Raw genomic sequence first — 17,381 nt, forward strand, 5'->3', positions numbered from 1 at the left:
GTCAAAGACTGACTGAATATGAATGGGCATGAATGTTGAGTCCACGGTCTACGACAGCGACGAGCACGATGTACGATCGTTTGAGTGCCTCGGCAATGCGATCGCCGCGAGCGGCTCTTCCAACTGATTTAATAACCATGCGATACAACAGCAACAGCAACAACAAAAGCAATGAGAGCGGCGGCAGCAGCAACAGCAACAACAGATGCAACAAGTGGCTACGATTCGGATCGATCGTGTTGATCGTGCAATCAACGAGCGTACGATCGATTGACCGACCGACCAGCTGTTCGAATCCGTTTTGTGTGAGTAAGGCAAGGTTCTGTCACTATGTAGTGTGCGTGAGTGCGTGTGTGTGTGTGTATGTGTGTGTGTGTCAGTATCAGTGTGTGTGTGGGGTCTGGTCTCCCGGCAGGCGATGCCGCATGATATGATAGCATCGTGTCTGAACCATGTTGCCTACACTCTCTCACGCTCGCAGCAGACTGCCAGACTGACAGACTCGCTTGCTCTCTCGCTCTCGTGCGCTCTCGCTCTCTTTGCGGCACTTCGCGCTCTCCCGCTGATAAGAGGACAACAACAACAACAAGAGGCGCTGTCGTTTGACTTCTCGCTTGCTGTTTGTGTTTGTTTCTGTGTGTGTATGTGTGTGTGTGTATTTTTCTTCTTGTTATTTTTTTGCATACAAAAGCTCAATGAAAGTTTGCTAAGAAACAATGGAAGCCAAGGCGATTTGCTGCTGTTGTTGCTCTTGCTGAGTGGCTTATTGAAATGTTTACATTGAGAGCTGCATTTATGCAACACATTGGCAGGCAGCAGCAGTAGCAACAGCAGCTACCTCAATGCGTGGCCGCGTGCGCTGCTTGGAGTTGCCTCTCAGCAAGCAGCTTGGCGTGAGGTAGGTTGACTGTAACTGCGACTGCGGCTGCGACTGCGGCTGCGACTGCGGCTGCGACTGCGACTGCGACAGCGACTGAGACTACACCAACTGCATACACAACTGGTTCGTATAGGCAGCCGAATCAGCTGTGCCTCGTCTGTCCGTCCGTCTAGATGTCTAACCAGCTACAACAATGTTGCCGCCTGGTGGCTGGGATTTGTGCGTGTGAGCGTTGCGAGCGGCAGGAGACGGAGCTGGAGCTGGATCGTCAATTATATACGGAGCTGATGAATTCCGCGAGGGCGACGGGGCTTGGAGCGAACGAGTGTGAGTGAGCGCTAATTGTCTTGATTGAGTTTTAAATTAATGCGAATTTGAGTTGTGTGTTTGTATGTTGTTGTTGTTGTTGCTGTTGTTGGTGTTGACACTGCTGCTGTTGCTGCAGTTGTGTTTTAAGTCACATTCAAGCTTGTTCAAACACAAAAATACGCAAATAAACCGTTGAACTAGCAATCATTTAATAGACCCTACGCAGGGAATAAAGTCGCTTGTGAACAGCTTGAGTTGGGCAGAGTCTGGACTAAGCCATACTCAATATATATTATTTATTACAGAATGCCAACATTCAGTGACTTAAGTGCCTACCATGTTTAGCTTTATTGACTTCCCAAGTAGCTCACACGCTGCCATGCCTGCCTGAGCTTGTATCATATTGTTGATCCTGTTGATCGACTGATGGCTAAGCAATGCATTCAGCTTGTGATTATGTCTCATGAATGAGTGATTGAATGAATGAATGAATGAATGAAGGAACGAATGAATGATTGAGTGAATGCAAGCTCATGGCTCATGGCTCATGGCTTTGCATTATTAATTAACTCGACGGACTGAGCTGGCTGCTACTGCTTCCCTTCGTAAATCCACCAGCCATTATGCCATACCAGACTGCCTGCCTGCTGCTGGCTGCTGGCTTCCTCGTCTTGTCTTGTCTCGTCTTCATTTCGGTCTGTCTTGGCTCGGTCGGTAAGTCAATCAAAGGCAAAAACAAAAGGCAATGCTGTTAATACTTCTTTTTTTCAATTAGTTGTGTACGCAACACACACACTCACACACAGAGACATGCTTACACACACACAGTGAAACACAACAACTACAATTAACAACAACAAGCAACAAGCCTCTTTTCCAACGAACAGGTTTCTCACGCGCTGCGGAGGACGCCAACGTTCTATGCCTTTTGGTGTGTATTTTCAAGATTTTCATTTGAATTTTCATTTTACGACAAGTTTCTTCCTGAGGTGCTTAAAACTTTTTTCCTTCACCACATCTAATATTCTGAAATGCTTCTCGATCGAGTCACACTGTGTCGCTTAATATGTAAATGATGAGGATGATGATGATGGCTGCCCGAGTTGCCGTCAGACACAAAGTTCTTTTCAACACTTTCGGCTCACTTCATTTTATGGACTAAAGCGTAAGACTTGGATCGGGTTTTGCGCTGACTCCGCCGCTGCAGCGCTTGGCACACACAGCAATTGCAATTGGGGAGCTGCCTTTGATGGAGCCTCAGCTCCGCTTGCTGCCGTGTCAGTCTCAGTCCCAGTTGCACTCTGCAGCCACAGCCACATCCACAGCTACAGCCACAGCTACAGCTTGAGCGTTCCCTTAACATTTAATGAGCATTAACAAGCTGCACTTAAATGCAATAACAACAACAATTGATAACAAGCAAGAATGCTCCATTTGAAGAAGAGAGAATGAAGCTGGCAAATGAGTTTAGACGATCAGCTGGTGCCCTGCCCGCAATGCCAATGCCAATGCCAATACCAACTTCGCTCTTCTTTGCGATTCTCAGAATGACAAAGTAAGTAATACTAGGAAACCAAGTTTATCTTTAGCTTTATCTATGAGGGAGATACAAGTTTTCGTTAAAGCTATTTTGAACTGATTTAAATATTGCAAAAGCTTGCTTACAATTGAGAGCTCGTTTAAATTTAAATCGATAAGTTATCGATTTTTCATTATCATTATTCCAATATAAAGCAGGTAAAGAGTTCTAGGACGTACTTACCCACATAATGAGCGTGCAGGGTGCACTGCAGCAGCTACTCACAATCAGCTCCACGCTGTCTGAGTGCACGAGCATAAATAGTCGTAGTAGCCGTAATGCGGTATATTCGTATGTCATCGTGTTCATGTGAGTGTTTCGCTTGATTAACACGAGCTGCAAATTCATTTTGCCTTGTTGTCTTCCTCTGTTTTATTGTAAGTGTAAGTGGGCTGGACATTGCGTCTCGGCATCCTCCACAGCTCATCAGCGTCACAGAGAGCCGAGAGTGGAGAGCAGAGTGCCAAGAGCCCAGAGCCTGCTCTGCGAGCTGTACTGTGCCAGTTATAAGCGGTAAATCGATGCTGAGGGCCATCTTCTGTATGTGTATGTGACCCAATGATCTATAAAGGGTGCGGGCAGCGGCTCTAAGAGTTGATAAGAAAAGCGAAAATCCATCAGCGCAGCGATTACTTCAGAATACGAATCGGAACATAATCTACTATTACAAGACCCTACATACAGACAGACATATATAGCTACTCATTCATTGAAGCACACACACACACACACACAGAGAGAATAAATGCATGCCCCTCTCCACATACGGATTCCCATTCATTTCCATATATATTGCGCGATGTCGTCGTCGTAGTCGATTTGCTTGTCCTTGAACTTGACCCAGCAGCGCTGGCGAGCGGCCCTTTATTTATTATTATTGTATATTATACAAGTGTACACTTTTATACTATAATTAATAAATTGAAGTCTGTGTGGATCACTCTCTCTCTCTCTCTCTCTCTCTGTCTATCTCCGTCTCTCTTTCTTGGAGTAGCTACTTATCTTTTAAGTGCTGCTGTGCGCTGCTTGTCACTCGCCTGTTTCTTCAGTCTCTGATTTTTTATTCATTTTTTTCTTTTTGCGTATTAAACAAATTTTTCTGACACTCAACATGTTGATCTCTTGCACTTTGGACTGATAACACTTGGAATTTTTAACAAAATATTGCATTTTTATTTTTATACTGAGTATCCACTGAAAATTGATAATTAAATCAGCGAATATGTGCTGTGGCTGTTAATGAAAGTAATTCTTGAAAGTACTCATACTGTTATCACAGAATTTAAGTCAGATAGCAGATTTAGATCGGCTATTAAAATGTTTCATATCATTTGTATACCTTTTCTTACTCAAAGGCTTTGTATCTTCGCATACTTGTCATTGTTATTGTCTTAGCTGTGTTTATTTTGACCAAAAATTAAATTTAATTAGCCCTGGTAAATGAGCTCTTTTAATGCATTCACCTCCACTCTAGGAATTAAACGTAGTTTCTCCTTGTTCAAAAGTCTAAATAATAAATATATCCTCGATATATGAGGCTTTCTCTTCTATTATAAGCTTAGCTAGCTAAGTGGATTCACCAATTGGCTTACTTGAAAATTATACTGTAAAATCGTATTTGGTTTCATTCGTGTTTTGCTCAACATATTTTAAAAGAATTCCATAATTCTGATTGTGGCTTTCTAAAGCATTGGTCTTGGCAAGTTGTTAGCGGGAATCAGACGTCTGAAGATAACATTATTAGGGATTGTTTAATTTATTAAGCTGTTGGAAATTTACATTCACAAACTCCTCGTCGTCATCTTCATAAATATTAAATAATCGCTCATCACTTACAATTCATATTCTTATTTATCGTATCTAATCTTTTCAAGTTATCTTTCAAATAAGTCCAAAAAGCCAGAAGTAGTTCTCAATAGAAGCCATTTGCTTATTAAGACATGCTTTATTTATATAACATAGTTATAAATCGTAACATATTCAAAGTGGAAGCAAAAGCCTCTGTCTTTTCACTCGGCTGAAAAATGAATAAAAAAATTTAAATTAATTTAAAATTGCATTTCCGCATTGTCGAGAAGTCTTTTGAACTTTGCTCGACATCAACACAGTTTAACTACACAAATCCAAGTATCTTAAAAAGTTCTAGAGTCTTCGAGTTGGTCTAGCTCTTTGGGTAGTTGCTAGGCATAGGCTTCGCTTTCAACAGAGCTATGTTGATTCGTTGATTCATTTGAGCCATTGAACAACTTTCTCAGACTTTCTCATAGACCGATTTGCTTGGCTCGGCAGAATTTCGCCCAAGGGGTTCTCATTTTGCATAGGTCAAACATTTCAATATTTGGTTCGAACGGTTTGTTGTCATAGCTCAGGCACTGAATATGGCGAATATGGCGCTACTCGTATTACGAGCCAAGCGCCAAACTCTGCCCCGCTATGCCAACGCCCGGTTATATGGCTCGACTCGGTCGCGTTGTCTACAATTTCAGCGCTTGGAGCTTTTCTAGGTTATTTAGCCATGCACTTTTTGCAGTTGGTGCATTACACGCAGCTTATGCGACTCGCATGCTAATTTCGTAATAGTAAACGACTTTATAGGCACAGACCCGCACGAGTCTTTACTCTGATAAGAGTTTGTTTGTTTTATTTATTTGCTTTAATCAAAGAACGGTTCTGGCTGCTCCCACGCTGCGTATGCGTGATTATTTCAATATTTATTTCGAGTATTTAAACCTTGAAGCTTAACTTTTTGATTTGTATGTTTGAGTCAGTGAAAGTCTATGGCTGAATCGGCAATTATAATTATAGCTTGTATCACTAATTTAATTTTTGATTAAATTTATTATATTTTATACAAATTCGAATTGTTTTCAAATAATGTTAATGTAAGACTTCAGTGCCTTCTGTATGCAATATATTTTTCCTTAATTATGCATGAAAATATAATTTTTATTATTTATATTGTACCTTTGGGGCTTATACAAATTATTGTTTAAATATTAAGATATTGTTACTATTATTATTACAGGTATTATCTTTCACGAACTATTTCACGGAAATATCAAAGTTATTTATGTTGCTGCCCCTCCAAATGCATGCAGTGAATATAGATTTGCTAGAGTTAAAACGGATTCTTAAATAATTTATTAAACTCTCTCTAGAGATCTTAATGTCAATCAGAATAACTCGTAGCTGCATTTTCGACGAACGCTTAAAAGTATGCTACATTTTTAATACATGAATCGCCAAGTGTGTACAGGGTGGCTCATTCACATGCACACACACAGCCGTACGCACGCACACATGCAGGTATGCAAATGCGAATATGGCACCTATAAACATTTATGGCACAAGTATAAACAAATGATCAAATTTAATTAATGGCACATTTATGTTTGCTGCTGCCACTTAATTTTTATAAATCGCGATTCAGCCGCGCCACGCGTAATTAAACACGCAAAACCAACAACAACAATTGTAGCCAGCAACAGCAACAATAAACAGCAGAAGCAACAACAATTATTACGCATAACCCACGACATCACGACAGCTGGGACAGTTTTTGTTATTTGGTAGCTCGCATTACGTATATTTCCATAAAAGAGCCCAATCCCCACGCTCACTCCCTTCTGAAGCTTTGGCAGAAGCCACAAAATGCGTGTTTATTAATTAAGCGCATTTGTTTTCATTAAACAAACGTTTTAATTGAGCATGAAACTTGGCGCCGAATACAAAAACAGGCCGCGACAGGGCAATAGACGCTGACTGTAGCCACAACCCCTTTGCAACCCTTTAACCATGCACTCACCTGACAAGTCAACCAGCCTCCACAGCCCCCCACATCCGCAGAGGGCGACATCCCTTCAAGCAGCTGCCTACACATATTTCTAACATAACAATTAATTTTCTGTATTTTAATGGATTATTATACAAGTGTTGTAGACACAGCCGAACGAAATCCGCGTGTTGCGACACGTTTGTCAGCCTTGATTGATGAATAAACAAAAGCATTTGGAAAAGATATAATTATCAAAGTTAACTAAATTTCAAATCTGCAAAACATATGAATATTTAACAGTAAAGAAAGGCAAATGTGAAAGTATATATTAAAATATTTGCATAGTTGACCTCAATTTCGCCAGATTAAATTTTTATATTATTAAAATTAAAATAGAAATATTTAAGAATTAGAGTATAAAGATTGGTGCTTATGCGTCTTAAAGAAAAAATTATATTATAAATTATCTCTCTGTGTGGATCATAGCGACGATCTCAGTGACTATAAGTTAGATTGGAATGTAAATCTAAGGCAGCCACTTAAATATGTTGACTTTTTATTCTAAATTTTCATGTAATTATTTCATTGGTTAGATTCGCAATGATATGCATCCGCTGTGCTGTGTGTGTTTATGGCTGGACATTTAAGCATGTTTTCTACTCGAATACTCCCTAATTGAGCATTCTTTGCAATATATACCACATTTATAACTTGAAGCCAACTTCTTCTTTAACATTGCATTGCCTTGCATTCAGATGGCATTGTTAATAAAATTGCCAGAAATTTGTTGCCAATGTCATGCTAATCGGCAATTGAAGGAACCTATGCTAGCCTATGCTTTTAGCCATATTCGATTTGTTAGTGAGTGTGCAAATTGGTTGTCAAACAGATTAATAGAATTGATTTTAAAGAAAAGGTTGAGCAGCTGATTCAATATGGATCTAATTCAATTGTGACTGCTGGGGTAGATGTAGAAGTGGATGTAGGTTTCAATCCAATGAAGAAAGTATCTTAATGTTTTATGTAATTCAATACAGACAAGATTGTTAATTTTAAGTACTCTACAGTCAGCCAAGTCAATGTCCCTTGATCATAACTAGATCTGTTCGAAGGTGATGTGTGAGCTTCAAAAGTTCCAATAAATGATAGTTGATAGAAATAGTAGTAGAAAAATAAATATTTAAAATGGAAAATATAAATTTTTGCAGAGATAACTGATAATTGAATAAAATAGGAGCATAACTTTAATTAAAAACTTAAATATTTGTAATTTATTCAGAAATAATTTTATACATTTGCAGAAAGCTCATAAAAGTGAGGATCCCCAAGAAGAACTATACAATTGAAATGCTATTTCTGTGCTATACAATTTTACGACAGATTTCTAACTATTCGCAGAGTTCCAGAAGTATTTGCCTGCCAAAGTGAATTGGACTTCAGCAATTATAGCTATTCAGTGGGGCTGGATACACTTTATAAGGCTGCGCTGCCGTTAAAGATGTTAAGTGTACAAAATTTTGCCAAAAACGAATTGGCAGCCGTTCGACTTACTTTTATGACTTGGCTTGACTTAATTCATAATATGTATTCCACTCTATACGCAGCTACTCATTGTAGCTCTTAACTCATCTCAGCCGCCGCACACAAATCATAATTCTGCTGGCCATAGATAAAGTAAGTAATGCGGCGCTTGCTGCTTGCTTGCTAAATGGATTTCCCAAAGCATTTGCCAAGTTTATGAAAAATAATCATAAACGCACACACACATACACAGAGAGAGATAGAGATATAAAAGAATTTACGCACTGGTTGGCTAGGCATATAAAGTGCTTTTAAAACCCAGCCAACGAGTTGATGTGCTTGGGGTAAAAGTTTTTTTTTGGGCCGTAGAAAAGTGTTTTTCATAAGCAATAATAATAATTTCGAGGCCGAATTTTAATTGCCCCCAAGTGGCACATTGAAAAGGCAGCGAACTGTGTCCAACTCACACACACACACACGGAACAGAGTCAGCTCTGAAAGGACCAGTTGAATGATGTCTTTTCCAAGAAACGGTTGCAAAATTAGGCTGAGTTAAGGAAAAGCCTGTTTGTAAAGAATACATTTATATAGGTATATTAAAAATTTAAATATATATATTAAATGATTAGAAATTCTTTTTAAAGAGATAATAAACAAGGGCTTGTGTTTTCATTTTAACATAGGCAATCTGACTTAGTGCCCGACTGGGGAATGACCCTTACTCGAACTGGCATTCGATTCATTTGCAGCTACCTCTGCAACAACAACATAAACAAATAAAATATTGAATCCGTATTCGTGAAAGGATATCACATATCTGCTGTCTTTTATGGTAATAAAAGTCTTTAGCTGTAAATAGAGACTTGAAAATTGGAATATATACTCGAATGGGACACCCCAGATCAAAAATATATACTAGATATATAAGCACATGAAATTAAAAATTTGATAATTGAGTAACTGTTGACTTCCTCGATTGATTTGTCTATAAATTTTATATATGTATGCCTCTAGGTGGCGAGGCAAATCGGGATGGTTGAGCTCAAAAAGGTGACAGTTAGGTTAGTTCACACTCCCTTTTGAGATATACCCAATATGATTAAGTGCTTCTAGACCGTGAACGAGTGTTATGTTTGTTTTTATATTCCCATGTACATCAAGTTTTTAGCTTTTATAGTTTTCCAACAGACAACCTGAAGAAGAACTGTCATGAGTCTGGAATGATTTAGCTCGTATGAGTGGAGCCGTGTGCCCCTAACAAGATGTCCAATAAAAATTCTAGAAATATAATTCTATACCCTTGCTTAGGGTATAATAATTTGAACCACATATGTATAAGCCTATAACAATATATTAATAAATATTTAGATGCAGCTGCATTTGCTTGTTCATTCCTTTGCCTAAGCTTAGAAACTTTACTGGTTAACAAATTAGGTTCTCTTTAAAAATATATTAATCCTGTTAAACCAAATCACTTTTTATAATAGTCTTACATAATTTTTTTTAAGTATTACTAAATGTTTGCTTTAAACCTTAAGAAATTTGAATCCTTTGAAAACTTAAAGTCTTCTTAATAAATAAGCAGTTAAAAAATAAACTTACTATTGTTATATAAAATCCATAGCCCCGACTATTAAATCTCTAGTCATTCGTAATATCACAAGATTCCATTAGCTAACAATCAGCTGAATCAGTAATCAGTATTATTGGTTTACATTTTAATTATAGGTAGTCTAAGATATTACTTTTTCTTGGGGAGCTTACTTAATATTGAAAACCAAATACTAAGCTGAATTGGCCATCCTCTCGTCTGAATGGATTTTCTCCATTTGGCAATGGCAAAGTAAAAGTCAAAAATATGAGCGAAACGAATTTTTTAACGTTTTTATTTTTGTGTTTCTCGACTTTTACGAATTCAATTTGCGCCATTGTGTATTAGAGGGTGTGACGGGGTATCAACGAATTGCTACAGCATACAAGAGAGGAGAACCTGGGTGGGGGCTGAGAGCAAGGTGTGGGAGTGGCACACCTCACCTCGCCTGTAGTGTCGCGGCAAATGTCATAAAAATATGCGACATTTCGTTTTTATCGCTTTTGAAAAACTTTACTCTTGGCGTTTTGTGTACCGACACCCAACACTTGGCTTTCTGCTTTCTGCTCTCCGCTTTCTGCTTGCTCGTTTCCTCTTTGCTCGATTTTTATTCTTTATTTACATTGGCAATTTCTTTGTTTTAAACAAGCAGCGCATTGCCTTTTATTTCTGTACTCGATTGGCGATTGGAACGCGCCCGATTGGCTACGATTTGGCTGGACTGGATGGAGGCTCAACTCTCGCACAGTGGTATACTACTGATAAATATTACATTTATAAGAATGATAGTGTTAAGAGCACGATTAACTATACGAGCTGTTAGTGGGATAGTTCAGCATGCTGTTTAGAGGCTTTTTGTATTTTTGAAAATAGCTTTAAAGACTAAACTACATTTTTATATATGTTTCTTAAGCTTGGAAGTAGTGACAAATGTTCTTAAGATAGCTGTAGCGAAAACAAGCTCATTTCTTGATTAGCATTTGCCAACTCATATATATATAAAATTCATATAACATTTTTTTTAAAAAGTACGTTAAACAATTGACATTACCTAATCATTGAAAAAAAAACGTTTCAATGAAAGTATTGTTATGTTAAGATAAGTAATTTATATTTAGTGATCAGATATTAGAATTAGAAATAAAAGCTATTCGAGTTGTGAAGTAGTGAGAAAATGAAAAAAATTTAATTAAGTAAAAGTTAAAACGGTTAGAAGAAAGTAATCCCATAGATCACGCTCTACTAAACTAGTAAATATTATAAATCATAATCAGTTTAAATTATATAATAATTCCAACTGTTCGTAAGCAAATATAGTGAAACATCGATAATCTTTAAGAACAAATGTGTTTTTTTTTTCAAAGACATATCCACTAGCTTTTCTAGTTCTTTCAAGGTATGTGCTCATTGTCAGGCGATACTGAGGAGTAGGTAAGAAGCAATCATGCTTCTGCCATTTACATAGAACTGTTCTAAAAATATTTTTAATATTTTCTGTTGCATCAATTATATATTAAATAAATTAGTCAATTATTCTTCCCATTGATTATGCACACTTCGTGTCTTAAGGCCTTTTCTGACGATGTATGTATTAATTAATATTGTATTAATTACATAATATTTATTGAATAATGCAACTTTCATCACTTCGAGAGCTGTAAACTTATTCGACACACTGTATCTGCTGGAATCGCCCCTCCACTGCGATAACGAACTCCCATTCCAGCAAGTTAAACATCATCAACAACATGGCTGTCCCTCTTCGAATGGGCACTCGAGGAAAACAGCTTTTTCGCGTCGCCATAAAATGCAAGTGGTCGAAAGAGTGAGAGAGGGAGAGAGAGAGTCGTTCAGTGAAAGAGAGAAAAGAAAATCAGAAAATGAAAAACGAAGAAAAACAATTAAATGCCAAGTAGCAGCAGCAGCAGCAACAGCAGCAGCAATCGTTGGGTGAAGAAAACAAGCAAATAAACTTGGTAGCTGCATTTGCGACACACGTCGGATGGCGTCCCCGCCAATGGGGCAACTCAGTTTAATTGAAATCAAGTCGAACGCGGAGGATGTGGGCGGCGGTGTGCGGCCGGGCAGGGTCAGGCTTGCAAATCGAATTGAAAAACCCAAAACGTATTCGAAAATCGACAGCAAAAGTAATTGAAATTGTATGAGCAACAATATAGAGTAGACAGACGGAGGAGCTAGGGGCAGTGCAGAGGCAGAGCAGAGCAGAGCCAGCAGCAGCAGTGTCCAATCCCTCGCAGCACACTGTGCACATAAATTGGCAAACAGGACGACATTGCAGCAAGAATCAATGAGTCAACGTCATAGCAGGCGGCTTAGGTACTCTAACTCAAGTGAACGCTCAAAGTGTTGAAAATGTGATCTAAAGTAATACAAATTAACCGGTTACTATGTAGACTAAGCTTTGGTGTAAATTTTGTCTTTAATTGTAGTTCAGAAGAATTGTATTTTACTTAGCTTAGCCGCCTGATTTAAGCTTAAGGCTTAAGGATACCAATACCAAAATTAAAACCAAAGTTACATGTATAAAATTCTGCAGAAAGTAATTTTGTTTGAGAACTAGCTTAATACATATATATATATGAAAATTATATATAATAAATTATATGATATATATATATATATATATATATATATATATATATATATATATATATATATATATATATATATATATCATATATTTTATTATATATAATTTTCAGTTGAATAAAATATACTTTTTTCAATTATCATCTGATGCATGACGTTCATCGAAAGAAATTTGTAATTTCATTGCAAAAAGCTTTGCAAAGTGAATGATCCCGCTGCAAGGTAAAGAAACACAAAGTTTTTCAGGCCTTGGCACTTTTTTATGGGTTTCGTTGACGCACCCACACACTCTTTATAAGCAGGAAAATTTATGAGCCATGTTTAAGAAATGGAAATTTTGCCACGGCTCGCACGATTGCCAGTTTCTTAAGCTGATTAGCTGGCAAACAAAATGATTTTTAATTACTGCGTCAAAAAAACACTTTGCACAGCGCTCTTGGTTGAAATTCAAATTCAAATTGTGATTCATTTCTGTTGGCATAAGAGGGCTGCTCGAAGCAATTTGCAAATTGTTTTCTAAGCGCACGAACACAAAATCGAAAAGTGTCAGCAGAATAAACGCTGACAATAAATAAAAATGGAAAATGATTGAAACATGTGCCGTGCGCTCGTCTCGTCTCTCGTTTGATATGCCAACCACGTCTCTGCCTCTGTTCTATGTGCTTAGCCTCCTCCTCCTCCCACTCTTTTCTTCGTCCATCTTCAACGCATTGTTATTCCCTCTTTACTCGCTGTCAATAGCCAGGAAATGTAAACAAATACAAAAGCAATCAGAAGCGACATTTTCCTATCTAACGTGAACGCGCACCAAAGTATGCAATAAAAATATGATTAGAACTGCAAAGAGGAAGCAGTGCAATTGTATCTACGATGATGTTACGCTCGCATGTGTAAGTTGTATCTGTGTCTGCGTGCTGACAGAAGCATATAACACTTGTTTTCTCTAAGATACAGGCCGTCAAATCGTATACATCAATAAAAGTTAGTGAAGTTTTACTTGGTATTATTCTATTAAAGATGTTTAATTTATATTGAAGAGTTTTAAGCTGAATAAAGTTGTTAAAATTAATAATTTCGCAAATAAAAATCAGCTTTGATTTTTTACCCCAAATAATTTAATTTTAAATTATTTCTAAATAAAACTGTTTTTGACATTTTCTTCTTGATTTTTATCACAATATATTTTTTACTTAAACGATTTAAATGTAATTTTCTTTACATTGTGTTTCCCAAATTATTTATATTTAAAGTGGTCGAATTTTCATAAAGTTTTTTTTTTTGAAATTACGTAAACTATAATTTATTATCATTTTTTTAAATAAAATAATGCCTTATATTTAATTATTTCTATAAGACTCAGAAATATATTTTAGTTTATTTTCTTAAGTATATAATAAATAAACATTTATTAACAAATATTTTTTTACAAATCTGACTACGTCAAAGATTAAATATTTTTTTGCAATGCATAAGGTTCTTGTATTAAATTACTATTTTTTTTTAAATTATTAGTAAAATTACCTTTTATATTTTATTTATATATGCTTATAAATTTATTAATAAATAGCTATATACTTGTAATATACAAATCATTAATTTGTTTTAAACTTAATAAACTTTTCAATTAATCTGAATGTGTTTATATTTTCCATTTGCTGGATTACCCATCAAGTTCCCACGTGGCACGTTTCTCTTCACATTGCAGTTGGTGTAGTTTAGATAAAGCACATCGATATCAATAGCCAATATTGATATCATGACAGGCCCAACTAATACCATATTGATTGTTTATCAATAATAGAACCCTCTCGTCCTCCATATCACCTTCAAAGCAAACCCAAAGCATTTACACCACATAACTCGGCATCAGTCGCCTGTTGTTGGGTCTGTTGAAGTATAAAAGGGTTTTATGACCTGTTGGACAAAGCGTAAAATAAAAAAGGGAAAACGATAAACAATTTATATATATATATATATATATATTTTTTTTTTATATGTGTTTTTGTTTTTTTCTTTGGGTGTGTGGGGAGAAAGAAATCCCGAACAAACATTAATTTGTAACGCACGTTTGGCCAATTTTGGTTTTACAATTTGCTTTCTTTTGACCATGCTAAACCAACAGAATATACCCCAATGACCGCATAACGAGCCGAAATCAATTTGCCACGTTGATAAGGTTAGGCCCAAGCCAAACCGAGCCGAACAACCCTTTCGGGCCACAAATGGGGTAGCGCTGTCATAGCCGGGATTTATAGATATTAAATTAGACAAGATTTTAACGCGCACGTAACTTTGACATACATCAAATCCCGGTAACCCCGAACGACTTAACTTTGAGTAATAACCATTCGAAAAAATACAACACCAACAAAAATGCAAATTGCATGCCAAATGTTGAGATTTTCTGTTTGTCTTTCATTTTACTTTTTCTGCTGACCATTCAAATATTGTCGAATATCTGAGTGCGCCACACATGTGACCCATCTCCTTCTTGTGTGGTGTGCCCCAATTTCACGTTGAAACGGCATTATAATAATACAACACAATAATAATAACAATAATAATACTGAGAAACAACAGTTTTGCATGAGGTGCAAAACGAATTTTGTCCGATTTGGTCAGCGAAAGGTCGAATCGCAGAAAGCCGAGTCGCAGCTGCTGCGCTTAACTTAAAAAGGCAAATTTAAATTGGCTGAACAGTGTTTGCTTTGCTTTAATTTAAGGCAGGGTTAAATGGATTAGGCTTAGATCAGTGTAAATATGCTTTGGGCTTGTACTGCTGCATGTTGCATAAAAATTAATAACTCCAAGCAACAGAGAAACAAGTTAAAGTGATTTGGTCAGAATTCAGTTATAGAAGCAAAAAGTCGAGGAAGGATATAAATATAAGAACCATATTTCCATTTCTTTTATATAAATATATTACATATTCCGTCACTCATTAAAAATCCCGCAAACTAAATGGATTATCTTTAAGTTATAAATCCGAAACAAAAGTTAAAATAACAATTAATTAATAAGGAACTGTTGCTGAAATCAGCACCTTTAGACGTAGGAATGGTAGAATATGGCAATTAAAATTAGTATTTGAGAACTGTATGGTCTGGACCACGTCTGCTTTTGCCTGCTACAAACATTGGTTATTTAACGCAATACAGTATATCCTTTGTAATTATTGAATAAAAAAGTATAACTAAAACTGAAATTGGTTGAAATTAGTTGTGCTGTGTTGAGACTAAGGCAAGGCCCACCCATATGGATTGTCAGAAAACAGTCTTTACAAATTAGTTTAACTCAATTATTTGCATTATAATCTCTTAATTATAAGGAGACAAAGCTAGAGGCATTCAATTCTTCTCTAATGCCATAAGAATAACTTCTGTGTATTGTTCAGCTCAGCTTTTTTTTAACAATTGTCTTCGAAGGAAAAGGGCCATAAATACCAGAAAAGAGTTCTTTCTATTCCTCTTCTCTTTGGCAGCTGCTGCAGCTTGTTCAACTGTTCGCTCGCAGTTTAATGAACTATGTGGCAGAGCGAACCTAACCTGGCCGTCAGCATTGGCCATGGCTATTTACCTTTGAGTTGATTTTAGTGCTAACATGTGAGAAAAGAGTCTCACAAATTATTTATTAATTACCCGCTTCTTTTTTCCGGCTGTCTGGGTCTGGGCGAGTGAGTTTAATCAACTTTGGACCACTTTTGTATTCGAAATGCTCCCGCACTGCCAAGGAGAATGGAGAACATGCTCTAAGACACATTCTCTGGTTATCGCTGTTGTCATTTCTTTGATTGTGCCTTTCCAGTTTCTTTTTTGCGCAATAAAACAATAAATCAATCACGGTTAGGGTTTATTCAAAGGCCGCGTCGTTTGTGCTATGTTTTGTTATCTATTTCAACTTTTTAGTAGTTTGTTAGAATTTTTTATTGTATCCCTGCTCGTAGTTGTGGGTATTTATGATTCAACGTTATATTTTAAGAAAGAATAAAGTTTCGTAATTTTCCGTTTCTGTGTTCGAGATCTGTTAAGTGCGATAATCTGTTATGACATTGTTGTATGCATAAATTTATATTGAATTGTAAAGAAGATCAATGTTAGAGATGCTGGGCAAATAAAACAGGGTATGTATAAATATATATATAAATATATATATACATACATACTTATACTTGGACAAACATAAATAAATGAATAGTAAAGTCTATTAAATAGAGAGCGAATAGCAACAGCTGTGGTGAGAAAACCTTTTCATTTGCTCACAGCTCGCTTGACTTACTGAAATGAATTTGAGTGGAACTCTGAGCGCAATGAACGAGTCGCTCTCGCTGCTCACACACGAAGTGCGACAAACAATGGCGGCTTCAGCTCTTTCTCTCTCTCTCACTCACACTCTCTTGCTCATGAGCTCAAAACGTTCAGTGCGCTTGGTGGGTAGGTGTGGCCTATGTAGCGGTTCTCAATTCCATTGCGTTTCAGTTGTGCTCTTGTTGTTGTTGCGCTCTTGTGTGTGAGTAAATTAAAATTGTGTAGTTTATTATTAAATGAAGCGCAGTTTTGTATTTGTATGTGTATCTTTGCAATGTATATGTGTGTATTGCTATGTACGTACATGCATGTATGTATGTGTATGCATATGCACATGAGAATGTAAATCTTTTCCATTGGAGCAGTCACATAATAATACTGAAATGTTAATTAGCGTATTAATTAAGTTTTTTTTATTTGTTTGCTTTTGGGTACCGATAAACGTGCGCGCAGACAATTAATCTTAAATAAATTAAAGGCAAAACTTACCGTAAATTACCATAAAAATATATCCAAATAGTAATATATAATTTAATATGCCTTAACTTATTGTTATACATAAGCATTTATATTATATATATAAATATAAAATTTCTATTTCTTAAAAATTAAATTTTATTTAATATGAATTTCTATGAATGTATTCCTTTTTGCATTTGATATTTGCACTTATAATATTTAATTTACATTTATTACTTTTAATTATGCCGGCGCATAAAATTTAATTATTTTAATGAATATACTCAGAGCATGACAGTGCAAAAAAACCTTTGCTCAATCCCTGCCAGCTACAGCTTCATTTAATATTTATA

This window comes from Drosophila hydei, unplaced genomic scaffold (genome assembly GCF_003285905.1).
Source record: "Drosophila hydei strain 15085-1641.00,03,60 unplaced genomic scaffold, DhydRS2 tig00000001-arrow-pilon, whole genome shotgun sequence".
NCBI lineage: Eukaryota > Metazoa > Arthropoda > Insecta > Diptera > Drosophilidae > Drosophila > Drosophila hydei.